Source organism: Triturus cristatus, chromosome 7 (genome assembly GCF_964204655.1).
Source record: "Triturus cristatus chromosome 7, aTriCri1.1, whole genome shotgun sequence".
Taxonomy (NCBI): Eukaryota; Metazoa; Chordata; class Amphibia; order Caudata; family Salamandridae; genus Triturus; species Triturus cristatus.
The window spans coordinates 1,041,359,767-1,041,381,146 of NC_140590.1; the positions used below are offsets into that span (position 1 = coordinate 1,041,359,767).

Sequence of the window (21,380 nt, forward strand, 5' to 3'; positions counted from 1 at the left end):
TAACAACATTCTAATGTTTTTTTTCATTTCACAGCTGTTGCTCTTAACAAAGGCCTCTGGGGGTAGGAGGGGATTTAATCCCCCCCCCCGCGCCGGAGCTGGCCTTAAATGACCGGTAGAGCCCTCTACGGAGGGCTCTAAGGCTATATTAGATCTATGTACGAATAGAGCAATGTACTTGGCACCACCTAAGTTCCTAACAGGTAAATAAAGAAGACACCCTCCTCTATCTGACTGGCGACTCACTCATTTTTTAAGAACCTCCCTAAAGTTTTAACAAATACATAAGAACATGGAAATTCTATGTGAGTCTGATGGTTTTTCTCTGTCGTCACTGTCTATGATTCTGTTTTCTGCCTTTCTCACTCAGACCACCTCCTTCCTCACATGTTCACATATGCACAGATCCTATTAATAAAAGATAAGTGTGAGGGGGTGGGTTAATTGCGTTGCACAAGGCTGCACTCTGCCTCAGTGCATGAGCGCTCCAATAACCTTAAGCGGAGTTTAGACGCGGTGCTAGTACGGGATAAAATACATTTTGTGGAAGTGGATGTGTTTTATTGCCTCAACAGGGACAGTAAAGCAGCATCTTTGATGAAATGTTATTCATGTTGCGTTTATTACAAAACGTCTGCGGTTCCAAGCTGTTGTAAATACAAGGGTTATAGGCCCACCTCGGCACGATATGTCACTCTCGTATGAACAAAAGGCAGAGAACATTGAACCGTGTTTAGACCCAATATCTCAATTGAACTCACTCACGGGATTGTGTTACTCGCAACAAATTATATTTTGGAGTCACATAGACCCTAAAACGATTCTGGCGGGTGTCTACATAGATTAACGCGCCAGCTCCAGACACGAGTTTTGGTTTGAATTCTCGCTATCTGGGTGCTTCATCCTTCCCGAGTCAACACATTGCGTAGAGCCGGTTGGGTAGAGCTGAAGCGGCGATTAGAATTCCAAGACATCTCCCCATATTATAGCGTGGCCAGCGGTGTCAAAACTGAACAATACAACGCAACACAGTGCCGTATTTATGCACGACACAGTGCTAGTGTAAGCAACCTGCAGTCTGAGGCTTTGGCGCCGGGGCCTCCAGTCCGTGGTGTCTCCTTGGGAGGTGCTCAGCCTCCCATCCCTTTTCCAGCTTCCGCTGCATGTCACAGTCTGTCTGCCAGAAATACACGTCCTCTCACCCCTAATGTACCAAGTACAGTAGCTCGGGCCTGGCTAGGAGGATAGTCGTTGCCATAGGAACCGCCGGTTCCATCGTAGAGATGGGGAGAGACGCGGCCTTCCTTCCATGAGCTCACTGCATCTCTTCGGAAGAGGAGGGGGCGGAGGGGGCGGGTACCACTCTCTCTCCATCCTCAGCATCACCAGAGCACAGCTGCTGATGTTGGGCTCCAGGAAGCCGCAGCGGCAGCGGCCTCAAAATGGACTCGTGTTCCCAGCCTCCGGGCAGCCGCCTTTCCCGAGCATCGACCTGGTAAGCGACGGAGGGTTTTGTCGTCTTTCTTGCTTATCCTCTTCGCCCTTTACAGTCCTTTTCAGAGCCAGCATGGGCGGTAGTTGGTGCCAGGGAGTGCCCTCGGCTGCGGAGTGTTGGCCTCTAATGGCAGTGGGCGATAGCTGTACTCATTGATACTGAATTCACCTTGGTTTCTTTCTCGGCTTCCATGTGTCTTACGGGGATTCGGCTGGGCTCCCTTTGTGTCTTTATATTTTACATGAATGAGACTGCCATGGGACGGGCCTGCTCTTACCGTCTTCCGACAAGCCCAGCTGCAAATCAGGCGCACAGATTCCCCTTTAGAATGGTGCCTTGTGTATCCGTGTTTATCCTCTGTGGTTAGCGCGAGATGTTTCCAGTGCAGGGGTCCTACACTTTCCTGCCAAGCACTGCACGTGACGGGTGCACAGCAGATGTACATTATTAATGCGCTAAAGGCATCCCTCCGGGTTTGCGTTTGGCTGTTTCTTATTTTATAGTGCACTGGCCTGTGACAGGGCTCGTGAGTGGACTGCCCGCTTCGGAAATGCGCGTGACCTGTACGTCACTGGCTTGAGTCCTAGTGTGGTAACTAGGTCACTGGTTGGGACGCTAATAGGATAACTTAGCGGTTTGGGGCCTGCCGCTGATATCTATACAGTCCGAAGGTCTGAAGTTCGATTCAAAATCAAGTGACTGGGTTGAGCGACCACCTCGGAGATTGTGAATCTCAAATTCAAATTCTCGTATGGGAACTTAGTGCGTGACCTATCCAATGTCGGAATGTGTGAGCATGTGACAGGTTCAAACTCTGGCTGGACTGACTTAACCTGTCATCCTTCTAAGGTTCATAAAACGAGTCCTTTTGGGTTGACTAACAGATCTTTTATTTGTTTCTCAAAGGCCTCTTTCATTTTTGCATTTGGCAATTCGAGTTTTGCTTGAATTTAGAAATTGGCGCCAGAGCCTGCTATAGAAGGGCCTTTGTACTGCAAGTGGTTCCTAACATTCCGTTTCCTGTAGTAAATGTTCTTGCTCTGTAGAGTTCTGTAACCCATTCTGTGGTGGGCAGCTTATAGAGGGGCTGACGTCTGGGAAGCCATCGGTGCAGATGGGTGTGAGAGAGGGAACGTACGAGGGCTGGGGCAGACGTCTGTGTCCTGGTTGTGGGCTCAGACTAAGAGGGCTAATACAAACTGGATCACATAACCTTGAAGAAACATGGGATGGTCACTAAAACCAGGACAAGTAATTCCTAAAGTCTAAGAGGGTGAGACCACAAGGTAGCCAGAATGAATCAGAGGATGCTGGTGGAGCAGAGCTACTTTAGAAGCAACCCACAAGTATGCATTTTTTACTCAAGAAAGAAACGATTTTAATAAAAATCAGGTTGTTGCCCAAAGGTTACTGCATGGTGCTAGAAAAATGGACAAGTCGATTGTTGTAGACTAGCGGACACAACTGTGGCTGCATTTTGATCAGCCTGCAATATTTTCTCTGAGAGAGACCATTTTCCTTTGCTGTTTTAATAATGTATTTGTATCTGGTTGCATTGCATATTGTGCTCCAAGCCCACTGCCGTCTGTTACATAAGAGTCATTTTCAGTATGATTTAATGCATGGCCTGCCAGATCTTCTTCATCACTTGCCAGTGGTGTCCTCTTATGTAGGCCGAGGTATACGGGCCCTGGTGTTTGCCCTCTTACTCTGTGTCAACATGTCACTCTCAGCAGCAGTTGTCTGCACACATGCCCTATCCTGCCTTCCACACCGAATAGAGCAACCAGATACACATGGGCAGAACAAATGCAACAGACATGCAGCGGCTTGCAAAATGATGCTTCACAACAGCAGTGCGGGATGACTTGGGAATACAAAGGATTTAAAGCTGGCCTGGATCCCCCGCTGCAAAATGCTGTCGGATTTACTTAAATTTCAGATTCAGCTTGAATTGTTAAAGCAATCATTTTTTTTTTTGTTTCTTATCCAAAAATCAGTTCGGGCTGATGCTCCAGAGGATATGTGCAGCAGCAAAAAGTCAAGAAAAGCGTAACCATTTCTTGACCATCCAAAACACAAAAATAACTACAAGAGAAGGATTTTCAACCACCAAGCCCACACAATCTTACCTAGACAATACTTTTCCCTTCGAAAAAAGTTTGTTTTGCAGATTGTTTCCAGTGTGGGGAGAAGACCAAGTCTGTGTTTTGTTGGATGGCAAACAGAAAACATACTCACTTTAGAATAACTTTTTTCTTTATACCAAAAATTGGATTTACGTTGTCCCTTTGTGGGGCGCTGCAGCTCTTGCCTACATGTGTGGCATTCTACACTGTGTACGGTGTGTGGTTGGAAGTCTATTGTCTTTGTTTTTATCCTGTGTGGGAAGCCTTTCCATGTTATGCATGATGTCCACCGAGGTGTGGTGATTGTGTTATCACTGTGATGGTTGAAGAAATGTGAGAGACAGGCACACAGTTTATGGATTTCAGTAAGCTCTCCGCTTTGAGCAGCTCTCCAGGTCCCTTTATGATATTTCTTATGTTCATAGTTCACTTATCTGGATACTGCATTGGTTTGTCCATTCTGAGATATTTTATTTAAAGTTTATGGTCCTGAGCAGGCATAGGTTAAAGGGATAAAAGGTGGTGAGATCTACTGGGATGGGCATTATTATATTGTTAATATCATCCCATATCTGATTGTAAGTTTGAGATGTCTAGAAGCAGTTCTAGTATGTAGCTAGTTGGGTCCTCCAGTGGTGGACTGTGGTAATGTCCTCTTTTGGCCACTGGCATGTTGAACATCTCTTCAGTTATTCTACGCTTGTTCGGTGGGAAATGGGTGGTTTACTCCTGTGTACTGGTACAGTAGTGCGTGATGGACTTGATCCTTGGACGTTTTCGCTTGTGTGAGGGTAAGAGCGCCAAGCAGTATAAGGCACTTTTTATGGTTTTAATTTCAGAGTAGGTTGTCTATTGTATTGAATTGTAACTGCATTTATATAGCACTTACTGATGAGGCGTTGAAGTTCTTTACATGGGGCAGCACGCTACTCGGGAACTCAATGATATTGTTTTGTTTCGTGGGGGTGGGAGGAGGTGTGATTGTTGGTTATTGATATTAGTCTTACATTCTTAAGGAAGCCATGCCATGCATTTACTCCAGTTTTCATAAAACTGATTAAATTAATAGTAGTTATCTGTGATCTGCAGCGAGAGCGGATATGTGAATTCATGCATTGGTTGGTAGTATGAGATATTGTTAGGTTGCAGGGGTATGATGGTTAAAGGAGAGGTTGTGATTTTTGAAATGTGGTTAGGGCAATTTGCATAGATACAATAATAGGGATTAATGCAAACATGCGACTTAAAGTAGGCTGTGCTCAGAGAGAGCCGAAATGCAAAGGATTAGAAAGGAAGGAGACAGTCATTCGAAAGACAAAGGAGACTTGACAATCAAAAGTTTAAGTCAAGGTCCGTTTTCATTCAAGGTTTTAGGAATATTGTGGAAGCTTTCTGAGACAGGATGCAAAATTGTAGAAAGAAACATTACTTGCATATGTTGCAATATGACTCTAGGCAACGAGAACACCAGCACCAAACACCCCACCATCATCCCCTGTGTAAATAGAATTAAAATAAATATAGTTTCATTCTCCTATAAAATAGGCTGGGAGGAAACCGCAAAGCCAGGAATTTTGTAATTTGAATGTTTGTGCTAGAGTTGGTCCTCTCTGAGCATCAGGACAGGATGAAGGAAATAGTCTGTTTTAGTGAGTTTGTATAAAGCAATACAACTCAGGGCAGGCAGCACTGGAGCTGTCCCAAACCTGGAGAACCCACAACACAGGCACAATGAACTTTGAGATCCCACATCCAGCTGTCATTCAGCCATCCTCCAGCAGCAATCAGAGTCCCAAAAGCAATGGCCCTGCCTAGAAACCTCCTCACATAAGCATGAATGTGTGTTACATATGTGGGGAGCGGATGTGGACTAATGGCTAGGGCGGTCAACATTGAAGCTGGGGAACCGGGTTCGAGTCTTGGCCCAGACGCTCAACATCCTGTGACTCTGGGCAAATCACTTAATCTCCCCGTGCCTAACAAAAATGAATGTGTCCATCTGTAATGCAACTGGTGTTCATGTAAAGCGCTCTGATACTTCCAGTCTACTTTGCGCTATATAAAGCTCCCAAAAAACAAATGAATACAAATGAAACATCTTACTGAACTGGCAAGATTTCTTCAATAATACATCAAACATTCTGAATTACTGATGTTTAATTCCACAGTATTTTCTGGATATAGGCTTTCGTATGTCTAAATAATTTATTATAAGCCACGTCGCACTGCAGTTTTGCTGTAAACAATAGTTCTTATCACCCAATTTATTAATATCCCATTTACAGACCTCTGAAGAAAGAAAAGGTAAGTTAACTTTGTTAAGATCCAAACTTATGATCTTGGGAAACAAGCTGGAAAATTCAAACATCTCAGATTGGTATGACTGATAATGCCGACAAGTGTTTCCTTCAATGAGAGTATCTGTGAGAACATTACCTTTGAATTAATTGTTGGAACACTGGTTCGCTTAGTCGCAGAGAGGGCAGGGATAGCTGTTTTCTTTCATGTCTCGCATTTTGGAGGCCAACTGTGGAATCATAAGTGTGTGTTAGGCATTTTGGATGATATTAAGGAACCTGAAGTTTAGTTGTGGTAGGGGGTACCAGTGCAGTCATTGCAGTGTTGGTAGCGTCTTAGACCATTTCCAGCCTGACTGCCAGTTCCACACTCCAGGTCATTACAGGCATGGCCCCAGTCCTGAACTTTTCACCTACCTATTATTGATTACAGAGGTTTCGATGTAATTAGATCAGTGGGAGTCAAACAAGACTACAACACAGACTGCATTAGGCTATCTCACCAATGCCCAGGACTGGGAACAGTGCCATTAATGACATGGATGGAGGGCATCACTCTACATGGTCTGGAGTGGAATCCAGATTCACTGAGTCCTCGAAAGAGTGCCTAATGAAGTCTGTTTGCTGTGTGGGATGAACTTTGGCTGCTTGACCCGTTAGGTCTTTAGTGCGTAATTCTCTACGAATAATGCTTAGGTACCTGAATTTTACTCAGCAGTCATGGAGTCATGAGATGTTCTCCTTTCTGAGTCAGCAATGTTTTGCACCAGTTGGAGTGGAGCCCAGGTTCAACGACCATAGGTTATGCAGAAGGAGATCTGTTTTAGTGTCTATTAGAACCTGTTGAGTGGCATCTTGTTTTTGGTGGTCCAAAAGAAACTACCAATCAATAAACATGATATGTGAGTGCATAATCTGTAGAAATAAGTGTGTATTATTGATGTATTGAGCCATAGAACATTCACCATCTCCGGTAGTGCCAAGATGGGAGACATGGAGGTGGAAGGCACATATGGTGCCAATGCCTAACTTGTTAAAAAATGTACAGGTGGCCCGCCCCTCATGCTGCGGTTGCCGAATACCAAGAGTATCTAGTTTTGATTACCTCTTATGTGTTCTTTTTCATTCTGACGTTCTCCCTGTCATGGTTTTACTATTTTTCTCTTCATCCTTTTCTATTGTTTGCCTTTTTCTTCCTCGCTCTTGGCAAAGTCTTATGATGAAACATACATCTCAGTCCCCAGAAATGAGTGTCAGTACCAACAAGTCGGAGCCTCAGGCAAAACACATCAGAGAATGCCCAGTACACACATCCAGCACAGTTTTGACATTCCATATAGTTGGGTATCAGTAAATTACAACAGCACACTTGATGACAAACAACACTTACAACTCTGCACCCCTGCCGAGACTGCACTAGGGAGTGCAGTGCAATGTGGATACGACTGGTACTTGAAAGTTGACATGCACACAACAATATGTTTTCATTAGAATGAAGGTAACATCCAAAATAGCTTATTAGACTGAGCATTCAGCACACACAGTAAAGCTCAGATGTTCCATATAGTTGGTTATCACTGATCTCACAAACGTACCACCTACAATGGTTAACAATCACAACCGCCAAAAGTATACATTAGTCAGAGCTACAGACTTTTATTCAACCCAGCTCAGATGCACCGCATAGTTAGACCTCACCTAGCTCGAAACAGCACATAACATTTCATAAAGCAGTATTGCTCTCCAAGACAGCATATAACACAGTAAAATCAATGCACACCCAAGATCCCACAGCCAGACTGATCTAAGAATATATTGGACACTCTTACAAGACACCATAGACAATTACTCCATACTCATAACACAAACTGGGCACTGCACAAACCCCATTCTCAGATACCATTTACCCAAAGTGGCAAAGATCTCCAGAAAGACACTCGAAACAGCATGACAACCAAACACATACATAATATGGGGCTTGATTTAGAATTTGGTAATGTTGTACTTTTGATGCTTGAATTTGCTGGGACAACCTTGCAATGGCAAAGGTGAGTTTGCAGACATTGTCCTTCTCTACGCAGGACATTGGATACTCTTCTGTGACAGAAAGCGTACCTCCGATGCCCCGTAGACTCTCTGCATAGTTTGTTCACGCAGTCAAACAATAAATCAACCAAACAGGACTTATAGAGCGTGGCTAATCACCTGTAAGAGTATCCAGATGCTGAGAAGCTGCAGCTAAGGGAGGGTTCAGTTGAACAGCTAGGTTTTGAGTCCCTTGTTGAATTCCCACAGTGAGGATGAGGTCTGGAGGGGAAGAGGGAGGTAGTTCCATGACTTCACAGTGAGGTGGGAGAAGGAGCAGCCTCCGCTGTTGCTTCAGTGAATGCGAGGAGTGTGAGTGATGATAAAGCGGAGGAGCACAGGTTTCTAAAAAGTTGGTGGAAGTTCAGGCGGTGGTTGATGTAGGCTGGTCCTTGGTTGAGTAGGGCTTTGTAGGTGTGGATAAGCATCTTGAATTGACATCTCTTCTGAAAGGGGAGCCATTGTAGCTTCTTGAGGTTGGAGGGTGATGTGGGTTCACTCTGGGAGGTCATGGATGAGTCCGGCCACTGAATTGTATATGGTCTCTTCAGAAGGTGCGATGTGATTCCTACGTAGAGTGCGTTGCTGTAGTTCAGTTGGCTGGTGACTAGGGCTTGAGTGACAGTGCATCTGGTGTTGGCTGGAGCCATGTGAAGATCTTATGAAGTATGCAAATAGTGAGGAAGCAGGCAGAGGAGACTGCATTGATCTTGGTATCATGGTGAACTAGCTGTCCAGGATAATGCCAAGGTTGTGGGCAAGGTCTGTTGAAGAGCGTGAGGGTCCTAGTTCGGAAGGCCACCCGGGCCCATATTTTACAAGTGCCCGCTTTGCATGCCCCCGGGCACTTTGGTATTACAGAAGGGGCCACAGACGCTTGTGCGTCCCCTTCTGTCAGACCAATAGAGCTGGCGCACATAAAGCGCCAGTGCTATCTTCAGAGAGGTTGTGCCCCATGCAAATGAGGGGATCCCTTTGCCTCTGCACTTGTGTCGTGATTCAGACGGGGTTACAGATGCAAAGAAGCTCTCAGGAGGTGCACTGCCAGTGCACCCCCTGATAACAGCTCCCCGGAGGGGGGAAAAGGGGTCCCATGGACCCCCAGTCATCCTCTTGCAGGTGGGTGCAGTGACTCACTTCACCCACCTGAAAGGAATCTCAATTACCCCTTCAAAGAGCAGGCGGGTTGCCATCTGCACTGTGAAAACACGGAATGGCTTAAAAGCATACGCTCTGTTTTTCACATGAATGCGCTGCCCCCAGGGTAGCGCGAGTTCGCAACTGCGCTGAGTGCAGCACATTCATCATAATACATTTTCCTTCATTGCACCAGGTGCACGTTTTCAAAGGTGTGCCCAGCGCAGTGAAGGAAAATGCGCTGCATGTATAATACGGCCCCAGGTGTCGCTCCACGGGGAAATGTTGTTCCCAAAGATTAGTACTTCCGTTTTGTCTGTGTTGAGTTTTAAGCAATTGTCTTTCATCCAGTCGGCGATGCTCGTCATGCACCTGGGGAAGTTGGCCATCATGGTAGAAGGGTCTTCTGATAGCGAGAGGATCAGCTGGGTGTTGTCGGTATAGGGTATAATGTGTAGTCCATGGGTTCTGACGATGCTGGCCAAAGGAGCCATGTAGGTGTTGAATAGGGGCAGGAGGGAATTTCCGCGTTACTGTGGGAGTTTGCTGAGTTTTTGCAACTCCGCACTCTGCTTGGAGCACGAAGTTCAGCAAAAAACTCTGTGATCCGCCCATTATCAGCCACACATTGGTAGCACGAGTGCCCTGGCTGCACCACTGGAGCTACAGTCCAGTTGCAGAGAGGAAGTGACCCACGACTTCCAGCACCAGCAGCAGTACCTGGGACATGATGGGCAGTGCCGCAGAATGAGAGCAGCCCTCGACACCCTACCACTGCACAGGCCTTGGGATGTGGCTGTAGTGGAGCTGAAGCAGCTTTGGACTCGGAGTAACTCCCGTAAATACATCATCCTCCACTGCCTGGATGCACTGCTCACTTGTATGTCAAGGGTGGAGTGTTTACTGTTTAGGCTGATAGCGCTTACGGTGTTTCACTTTCATGTCACCTGACCTCATTTGCCTAACTTGAGTCATGTGCTCCTAGTGCCTCATGTGATGTTTCATGCCTCCTTTGCAGGTACACAAGTCCCAACAGGAAGCTGGGGTGCTGAGATGGGTGGTCATCCAATGGTGTAGCGGCCCTTGTTGTCTCTGACACCCAAGCGAACTCTGCATTTTACATCAGGTTGCCTTACTTGCCTACTACACCCGACATGGAACTCCGCGGAATTAGGCAGAGGTTTTTGGTCTCTCCATAGAACTGCGCGGAGTGGAACTCCATGAGCTCCGTCCGGGCCTAGTGTTGAACAGTGTAGGACAGAGGGACAAGCCAGGAGGGATGTTGAAGATGATGTTCTTAGGTTCAGAGGTGAAAGTAGGAAGGAGGACTCTCTGGGTCCTTCTGGTGAGGAAGGAGTCAATCTATTTAAGGGTGTTTCCTTGCATTCCAATGTGGTGAAGCCTCTTGATAAGCGTGTGGTGGGATAAGGTGTTGAAAGTTGCTGAGGGTTGAGGAGGTTCAGAGCCGCCGTTTCTCCCCAATCAAGGAGGCCTCGGATGTTGTCGGTGGCAGTGATTAGGGCTAATTTGGTGCTGCGTTTGGGTCAGAATCTGTATTGGGAGGAGTCCACATGATTTTTGTTCTCCAGGTGTTCCGTGAGTTCCCAGTTGATGGCCTTTTTGAGGGGAGCAGAGAGATGGGACAGTAGTTTTCGAGTTCACTGGGGTCGGTGGACTGTTTTCTTAGAACAAATTTGACCTCTGCGTGTTTCCATTCTTCAGGGCAGGTGGCTGTGGTGATAGATGCATTGAAGATGGTGCTGAGGTTGTTGTATATTGTCTTGCTCCCGAGGTTGAAGATGTCGTGGGGAGAGAGGTCCTTGGATGCTCCTGAGTGGATTGAGATAATGATGGCTGTGGTGTTTTCAGTGGTGAGCTGGTCCCATGTGGTGAGCAGGTGGTAGGGGTTGGCATCTGTGAAAATGAGGAGGCTGAGAATGTGGGTGGTAAGGGGCTGGGGTTCATGTTTATGTAGATGGTGGAGATGTTGTCATGGAATAAGTCCGCCAGGGTGTCACAGAGTTCCTGGAAGGGGGTGATGATGGTTTCAGGGCCTCGGGAGTTGGAGAACTCTCTGATGATGTTGAAGAGTTCTTTGCTACGGTTAGAACTGGCTTCTATGTGGTCAGCAAGGGTGACCCTTTTTGTCTCTTTCTGGAGTTGGTAGTATTGTTTTAGGTATGTCTTGAAAGTGGCTCTGTCTGTGGGTTCCTGGCTGGTGCACCATTTCCTTTCCAGTTGCTTGCAGTTGCGTTTTGTTGTTCTCAGTTCCATGGTGTACCAACTAGACTGTTTGGAGGATCTCTTGAGTTTGGTGGGTGTGACGGAGTGACCCTTTTTGCGCAGTTGGTGATCTATGAAGAGATGTGCTTGAAAGCCTGTTCTAGGTTGTTTGCGGCGTCAGGGTGGGAGGTGTTGAGGACTTTGGTCCACTGGCTCTTTTATATGTTGTTCCAGCTGAGGAGTGAGGTGCTGGGTGGCTTTGTGGTGGTACCCTGGGATCCTGTGATGGTAAAGTTGACGATGGAGTTGTCTGTTCAGGTGAGCTTGATAAGATGCCTGTACTTGACTCTTTCACTGCCCGTGACGACGGGGTCGAGTGTGTCATGCAATGTATGAGGGAATGGTACAAGTTGTGAAAGGCTGATGTTCTTGCTTTGAAAGAGGTTGGCGGGGTTAGTGTTGTTAAGATGGCTGTTGTGAAACTTGAGAGGTCTCTGAGGAAGATGTAGTGTTTGCAGTCAATGGCGAGCAGGCTTTGAATTTGGGGATAGCGTTGCAGAAGCTGGGGCGAGGTCCTGGACGTCAGATGGGGAGGATGCCTCTGATGGCAGATTTGCTGTCAGTATGTAGTTTGAAGTTGAGGCGTTCCATGATCAGGGTGGTATCATCTGCGATGGTGGTGCAGTGGATGCTATTTTTGTGGATGATAGTGGTTCCACCTCCGTTCTGTGTTTGTTTGTTGATGCAGTCTCGATGTGCTATCTTGTAGCCTTCGGGCATTGCTGAGTTGATGTTGGGTGCAGATGTGGGGTTGAGCCAGGTCTCGGTGAGAAAGATAACATCGGGGTGAGGGAGGTGATGGTGCTCCAGATCTTGGTGGCATCCTTGTAGAGTGATCATGCGTTGAGCAGGAGGCAGTGAAGTTGCTCTGAAGTGGTTGTGGTCGCCGTGGTGGGCATCGTGCATGTGTGTGCCCCAGTGTTGCAGGAGAATAGGCAGTGCTGGCAGGAAAAAGGTCCTACTGTTGATAAGGGAGAGGTGTGACGGCAGTTGTATTTGCAGAATCTAGGGTCCAGGGCTCAGAGCTAATTACAAGTTGAGGGAAGGTCAGAGTTCCTGGCACTGGGCGCAGTCTAGGCGCAGATGAGAGCAGATGAGCTTGCCTATGGTGCAACCACACTGTGGCCTCCATTAAGTAGGTCCTGGGAGGAGAGAGGCACACTGGGAGGTGGTGGGTGGGAGGAAGATGTATCAGGAAACATGGCAGGATAGTGAGTGGGCACAAAAACAAATAGAAATTAAAACAAAGGCAGTACAAAACTAAACAAGTAGAACAACATTGAACAAAGATGAGTTAAACAAGGTTTAGCACAGTAATACAATAACAAAACAATTCAGAAACCAGGGAGGCAGCGAAGCAGCAAGGGGTAGCTGTCACACAGGACATGTTCTCAATGTCTCAGTCAATGACTAACTCAGAGGGTCAGTACAGCACCAGTATTATAGTTATAAAGATAGGAATGTCTAGACAGAGTTGTTATTTTTTATCAAAGAAAAATATTTTAATTATATTTCAAGTCATTTAATTAGATACATTTAAATAGTAATCAGATAATGGAAATTTAATATAGCAACAAAATTACACAATGAAAGGCAGTTGCAAACTGGGAAACCCCAGTTACACACAGTTTACACTGCTCAGAATCACTAAAATGACATTACATTCTGAGGGACCGATAACGGTTTGGAAGGTGCAGTGGATGCCACATGATGATCAACAGGGCACAATTGGGGTGCCAGGTCACAGATATATGGTACACATTAGGACCACACTGGCTTTTTTTTTTTTAGCTGTCTAGATCTGGTCAGCTCAGGGGCTGATAAGATACCGCGCCTCTGCCCGAGAGGGGACATCCAACTGTGGCTGGTGGCATCAGGTCACCACAGCAGATGATGGTCCTGTGCTCACTCCTCACCAGGAAAAGCCAATTGGGAACAGGAAAAAGATAAGTAAGGGAGATCTCAGAGAGTCGAACAAAGCAAAATGTTTGTGCATGGACAAATTGTGCTCACCGGTCAGAGTTTCCATACTTCTCAATTGCACTTGAAGTACAGCCATCTTCCAGGGAGGTATTCTTGGTGTGCTGTGCCCATGTCGCTGGACAGATTAGGCTGGTTAGGAGGTTTCGTGCAGGCAAGGTCAACAGAATGGCATGTCAGCAGAGCTTGAGTATGACACAAGGCTTAGTTTCCGCCACGAGAAATCAGGCATCAAAGAGCTCCAAATCCAGGACATGTATCAGCAGGGTCCAGCAGATGTTTGTTGGTGGCGGTCTTCCCCAAGTGGTCATTGGACTTAAATTTATATTCTCAGTCCCTGGTAGTTTGGAAGCAGTCCTCTGTCAATGGTGCCAGTACATTCCCAAAATCTGAAATTCCAACCAAGCAGTTATGTGTAGAGATTCCTGCCTCAGTACTGGGGAAGGCCAAACCTTACCCTGCTCCCAGACTTCACTGTCAGGGCTGATGCCTCTGCACAATAAGACAAGGACAATCTGCAAGGGCATAATCTGGTGGAAAGTTTGTGTATTCCTCTCAGATAGGATCTAAATACAATCTGGGAGAGGCAGACCCAGCGGGTGGTGTGACTGCCATTGTCTTTTTGTGAACAGCAGCAGCCATCACCAACCTCATCTCACACCCATCATGGAAGGATACCGAGAGAAGTCTTGGGCCTGCACGTTTATTTTTGTGTTTTTGATTATTATTGCAAAACCATTGCACATAATGATTGTAATGTCCACGTTCATTTGCCCTAGTTGACAGCATTTAATTTACATGGGAAGGTCCCAAGGCATTACCTTTGGGTGAGCTACAGCACCCCAATAACCGTTAGATGCGGCTCCTAACTAGGCTCTATACAAAGGGCTTGACGGAGCTACCCCTTCAAGAATACATAGTGGGGAGACAAATTGGGAATCACCTCATCTATGGCGCACCAAGGGTACTACTAAAGAGCACTACATTTGCAGTCTGTAGGTTGCTTTTAGTTCATTCACAGCTTCTTCAACTGGGCCAAAGAGGGAAAAATACAGAGGGAAACTCCAGGAAAAAGAAATTGTGGTTATCCATAGCACAGATGGGCAGGGACTTTAACTTTACAGCTGGTAACGGAAATTCCACCAATTTATGTGGCAAATGACGCATTCATGGGGAATTACACAGATGGAATTTCCCTATCGCTATAGTAGAGTAAAATCTACTGGTGAACTAGCCCATTAATTAACACTGTCTTCAGAAATTCAGAATTCTCGATTACCACCCAACACAGATCCCCGCTATGTTCTTAGCTTGTCCTGCTCCTAAACAATTCTTTTTGCCTTAAGGGGTAAAAAATGAATGTATTTGAGAGTCTAAAGTGCCAAGCATTGGCTTGAACTCATATATAACTAGTTAACATAACCTACATTCACTCAGAAGGGTACTAAATGGCACCATGTTACGCAACTAATGGAAAAATTACACTGGCTCCCAGTAGCCAAAGGTTGCGCATTAAAGCTGGGGTAGATCACCTTTAAAGCTCTTTATGGCAACAGCCCGGCATTTATATCCTCTCGGATTCAACGTTACGTCCCTTCTCGGGATCTCAGGTCTTGTCATCTGAATATTCTGGTCACCCCGTCCTTAAACCCAAGAAACATGGAGGACTAAGATTTGCGGTCTTGGCCCCCCAATTCTGGAATTCCCTCCCTCTGGATATTAGATTGCTGACCTCCTACGCTCAGTTTAGGAAACTTTTAAAGACCTGGCTCTTCCGCCAGGCATATGACTAAACCTGTCAAGTGGCAGTACCCCTTGGACTCCAGAGCCATGAAACCGCTTGGTGTACGTGCGCTTTACAAGTTTATTTAACATAACATAACAAGGGTATCTTGGTGGTGAATAAGGGATGTTAAATGTTACCCAACTCAAGGGTGCTCGTTTTATCGGCCTCAGAAGGATGAAAGGCTGAGTGGACCCGCTAGGATTTGAACTTGTGGCCATGAGGTCAATCACAGACCCCTACAGTGGGCGCATTAGTCCCCTAAGACACCAAACCGAGCAGTTACCCTTCCTGGGGTAAAATACATTAGAACTAAAAGTGCGAATTCTTTTGCACGTTATATCAACGAATTACCATAACATATATACTTTTCATAATTATTTTGTTATTAAAGCTATTTTCTTGTGTTTTTTTTTTTAATCTATATATTTACATGTGGCCTATTGTGCCAAACGACTGTGATGAACTTTGAAATTTTTGCACAGCTATTTTGGATTGAATAATAAAATGCGTGTAAATTATGACATTCTGGAGAAAGAAGGTTCACCCACACCAAACTATTGAGCCAAGACCATCATCATATTTCCCCTGACCTGTGTAAGACGGGTGCATCCACTAGCCCTCAGATGTTTGCTTTCAGATGTTTACAGCACCGTCACTGCTGCATCTAAAGGGAACTCAAGATATTTTATTTGCAGTGCGGCCAGTTTGGTGTGTAGATTCATTTACTTGCTTTAAAGAGAATTTCAGAATGTGCTTTCACGGATAAGAGGATAAAGGGGGGAGTGGGGGAAACCAGAATCTCCTCGCCCCACAGTGGCCTGCAACATTTAATTCCATAATGCAATAGGTATCGTTTTTACAAAGCTCTGAGGAAATCAAAATGACATTTCACGGAAAGGGAACTGAATGCATGAAACTGCCTCCCAGCGGAAGAAAATAAAACAGTAAATGAATTAACACAAAGCCCGGGGCAGACACATGGTTTGGAGTGAGGGTAAAACATGAGGCCATTTTTGCCCTGTGTGGCACACACGTGCGTCTCGCTAGTCGATAAAGGATGTCCAGATGAGTGCTACAGGAAGACCTTCTCTTATGAAATCTCCTTTTCTGCCTGGAGCTATTTTAATTTAACAGCAGAATAAAGTAATGCTCGGTCATGCAACTAACTCAAAGATGTGCCTCCCAATGGCAAAATGCAGAGTGAAAGCTGGGATTTTGTTGCGTACCATGAAATAATCGTGTTTATGTGGGATTCTGAGGAGGCACTGGGAGCAGACTTAATGATGAAGGGGACATAACGGGTAACAATAACAGGGTCTGGGGGGTTGACGGAGGACAGTTAATGCCAGGGAAAGAAAGCGCGGAAAATCGGGTGTATGTGCCTCACCCTACCGCTTTCTTCTCATAGACCTTTCCTGCTCCCGTGTACACTTTCTCTCCATCTAAACAAGGCATCAATGAGCAAAACTTGCAGATAAAGTGGCAGTTTGGGAGGATGGCGGACACCCCCTCACTCCTATTGTCTTTCAGACTTCTTTGAGCAGTGAGAAATGTGGGCTTTGAGGATGGGAGCAGCCGGGTCCGTGAAGGTAAGAGCGGTGGGGCGGTGAGCCCGGTGGCAGCTGGGATTTAGACGGACGATGACGAGTGAAAATGAAATAAATAATTAATTTCCCATCGTCATCGTCCCTCGAAATCCTCCCCACCAGGTCCTACTGCTCTTACCTGCACAGGCAGCAGCTGGTAAGGAGGGTACTTCTCAAGCCGGCTGGCACTCACCTTTTTGCCTCACCACATCGGCCTGGTTCAGCCTGCCAGAGATTTGGGCTCGGCTGAGTTGAGATGGTGAGGAGGCCCGTGCAGGGAACCGTGATGTCCGCGAAGGACATTTGTATGTGTAGAAGTTGCCCAATCTCTCCATTTGGCAGGGTGTCTTGTTTACAGTGCCGGCCCATGTCTCGCATATGCCAAATGAGTGCATTGTGGATTTGTTGTCCTACAGTCAGCCATTGGTACGAAATTCTCCTAGCACCTTTAGACCCTCGCAGGTGAGTAGCTGCGCTTTACCAACCCTGATGAATTGATTGAACTGCATCTGGTGACAGATTTGCAAAAAAGTAAAGGCCTAGAGTGTAAACACGGTGTCCCGCTTTGACACTCTCTATGATAAGCTGATACGACAGTAGATGAAGCGTCTGCACAGGTTCGCGGGGGTGTTATCCTCAAGAGTAAATGCCGTAGTGCACCCCTAACAGAACGTATTAGTCTATAAATTAGATAGCATCGTCAAAGAAATAAGCCTTCTTTAGTCAGCAGCAAAGTATGAAGCCATGGAGATTTATTAAAAGTATAAAGGTTCATTATAGAAGGCAAAATATAGTTAGGTTTAATTCAAGCAAAATCATAGCAATATAATGTATAGGGAATTACCATTTATGTCAGTCACATGCATCTGGAGCTGTAACATAGAATCAGCCTCAGGAGAAACATTAAGGGGCATATCAGCAACAACCGGCGATAATTATCGCTAAGCGCACTCAGCGCTAGGATAATTATCGCCGGCTAACGTGGAATTTTATCGCTGAGATAGCGTGCTATTAGCAACACTTATCTCAAAAGCGATAAAAATCCTAGCGCTAACTGCCTAATTTGAGATTATCGCTGTAAACCCAGCGATAATCTCATGTAGTGTGGCGTTAGCTTGCTGATAGGGACTCACAAATTTAGCCATGATATCCACCTTCCATAGGATATCATATCTAAGTCAGTCCTGAAGCAGGCGTAAGGAAAGTAGCCATAACAGGGGTTATCGCTACTTTTCTTGCCGCTATGCTTCAGGGCGTGGGGCTTGATGCTAGGAGAAATGTCGCTTAGCAACATTTCTCCTGTCATGTCAGGTGAGGAACGCCCACTTTGCATCTCATTAGAGATGCAAAGCTGGGCGTAAAGAATCCCCACGCTAAAGCAAGGTTTCACGCGTTAGCATGAGCTTGCTAATTAGACGATAAAATTATCGCCGCTTTTCGCCCGAAAACGGCCGCAAAAGCGGCGATAATTTTCTATCGCCGCGTTGTAGATATGCTCCTAACATTTTTCTGAGTTCAAATCATGAGTCAGACTGGCATAGGTCTGCTTTCTAAGAGTCGGGGCAAGCAGCTCTGGCTCACCTACACAATGAGCCCCTTTTATAAGAAAATACACAGTGAAAATCACACAGTCAGCATAAGGTAAGCTAAATATTTCATAGTCTCAACCGATCATAATACAGAAGCAGCATTACTAAACATCGTCTACTTAATGAATAATCATTTATGTCCTTCTGACCTAATGTTATTGGACTTCACAGCACAAATCTTGCAGAACCTCCCCCAGGCATCAGTCTGGATCCGGAGATCTCCCCATCAGTAGCACCCCCACGCGTCACCAGGCTGCATCGGTCAGATCCGCGTCCGTCGCCGGCATCATCAGTGGCGTTGCTAGCCCTTAGAGCGCCCGGGGCAGTCTCTGCATTTGCCGAACCGGGGCGGCCGCACTAAAGAGCGGGGGGGGGGTTTGAGAGATTGCTGTCCCGAAACGGCAGGTAAGAGCTGAGGGGAGAACGCTGCCCCCAAAACTCGTGCTGCCCGAGACAGCCCACCACTCCGCCCCCTTGCTTTGCCACTGGAAATCACGGGTGCCGATTGATAGACATATTTAATGAATTGGCCCTCTGAAACTTATGCAGACATAGTGGCAGAACCTTGAATGGCTACAATTTGAAAGGACAGCTGAGTTCACCAAGAACAAAATATTGCTGCAAAGCATTTCACTTGTGTGCATTTTGAATGCACGTGGACGGAGAAAAAAACGGAAACCTTAGAGTCACTTGCAGAATTCAAAATGAAGCCGAGGCCTAGTATGGGTAACTTAAGGAAAGTTGTTTTTTTATAAAGTGTGAAAATATTCAAAATCATATACAACTATTTATTCATCAGAAATAACTTGTATTCCTGACAATGTGAGAGGATCATTCAACTATAAATGACTGGGAGTGTTCAGGCCATGTAGAGGGTGCCGAATTGTGGATTACAGGAGCAACTGGTGGCAGAAGGATTCAAAATTCCCAGCCTGGATGACTGGCATGGTTGACCTACAGGTTAGGGTAGCAGGAAGCTGGCAAATGAGATGGAGACATTGACAGGGACCCATTGCTAGATGATGTAAAATACATGGTTGCATATCCTAAGTGAGCAATCTAGTTCAGACAATGGTATTGTATAAGTCATGGTAGCAGTAGCGGCTCATGGAGGGAGTTTGGTGGGGCAGTGAGGCGGGGCGGGGGCTAGTAAACACCAGAATATGGATGAACGGAGGTAAGTACACATTTAAATTAATAAAAAGAATTCCTTTGCGCGCGCTGCATCGCAAAATGCAATGCAGCGCGCGCAACGAAATTCGTTTTATGAATTTAAATGTGTACTTACCTCCGTTCATCCATATTCCGGTGTTTACATTTCCCCACCCTGCCCCTCCCCCGCCCCGCCTCACTGCCCCACCGAACTCCCTCCATGAGCCGCTACTGCATGGTAGTAATATGTTTATTAAATAATGTAGAAAAACAGTATTCAGAAAAGGCATTGACTAAACACACTATTGTGATGAGCAATATTTGGTAACTTACGACTGAGCCCCCCAAAAAAGTCTTCTTTCACACAGTCCAAGATAATGTCTTGCAGTCTAAAATCACAAGAAGTTAGTTCAATAATGTAAGCTAAAGTCAAATGACTTCTGTAATCGAATCAAGAGATGTGGATTCAATGATTGATGCGTTGAGAAGGTACATTCTTATTGGAAGATCATTTGACGTGTTTCGTTCCTAATGGAGCTTTCTCAAGGCGAGATGTCCTTTTGTCCAGTGGCATAACAAGAGTGTCATAGGCCCCAATACCAGCATTAAAAATGGCAACCATATTCCAATGCTGAGTAGGCTAAAACATATTTATTTTAGGTGCAGAGGGAATCTCACTGTTTTTCATTGCCTGTGCACCTGCAGCACCATTGGTAGCGATGCCTCCACTTCAACTCTACAAAGGACTGAAGTTGTTCCTCGAATGGCCTGAGAAGTTTACGCGGCTCTATTGTTTCTTTCCGTTCTGGTACATTGCATCCTGTAATTATTTGTAATGCTAAAAGCAAAACTGCAAGTATTAAAATGTAAAGAAAAATATTTAACTAGATGAAACTCTCACCTCGGACAGTTTAAGAAATCCGCAAAGCATTGTCCTATGCAATGATTTTGCACATTCTGGAGACCGATCAATTGAATTGCCGCAAGGACTGCTCTTACCACCCAAATAACTGAATTCTCATGTACTGAAAAGGTGTAGGTACAGTACCAAATGGAAGGGAGGTACAGACAGGGTACAAGGAGTGGACAAAATCCCACTGGAAACATCCATTACCATGCGGGCATTGCATCGCAATGCCTTTACATCGCGGGTATTACAACGCAAGTCGTTACAACGACTTGCGCTGGATGGCGCTCTAACCTAAGGAATAGTATGATTTACTATTCCAGCACCTTCCCTACTGTACGTAAACTGGTGTTGGAATAGTAAATCATACTATTCCTAAGTCCAGCGCCCTCCAGCGCAAGTCGTTGTAACAACTTGCATTGTAAAAACTGCTATGTAACATTCCACGATCATTTTGATCGCGTTGTAATGTCACATATTCATATCCCACCCAGCATCAGTTGTTTAGCTATGTTTATTGCACATTCCAAAAGATAGACCACTTGGCCTACTGTGAGCACACTGGCTCCCCAATCTTGCCAGAGTTTGCAGCTGTACTGAGGCCGGTGTATTTTTCATTGTAATCAGGTGCACTGTCCCGCTCCGAGCTGGGCATCCATATTTAAAGGTGCACCCCAGCGCAAACGGAGACAGTGCACCTTATGCATAATTTGGGTTTTAGTAAGGAAGAGATGTTTATGCAGGAGTTCTTTGATTCTTTACCCTTGGGTTGTCAGTCCCATTGCTACCTTTTACCCCCTGTTGGACACTGAAAGTTGCTTGGGCTAACGAGGAGATGATCGATGGAGGTACATGTCATTGTCGAAGAGGCTACACTTATGTGATTATGTCGATACTGCCACTTGTTTGCCCAAACATTGAATCATATTGTGCTTTCTCTGCTTCCCTTTAGGA

At 45.7% G+C, this 21,380-nt stretch overlaps 1 protein-coding gene across 2 annotated transcripts in view; it reads left to right on the top strand.

The window, feature by feature from the left end:
• Positions 1–1,363: 1,363 nt before the first annotated feature.
• Positions 1,364–21,380, top strand: part of JAKMIP2 (janus kinase and microtubule interacting protein 2) — a 354,418-nt gene continuing 334,401 nt past the window's right edge. For both annotated transcript variants that reach the window (XM_085618096.1, XM_085618097.1), the window contains exon 1: positions 1,364–1,495. The gene's annotated coding sequence lies outside the window, so the exon portion shown is untranslated. The remainder of the gene's footprint in view (positions 1,496–21,380) is intronic.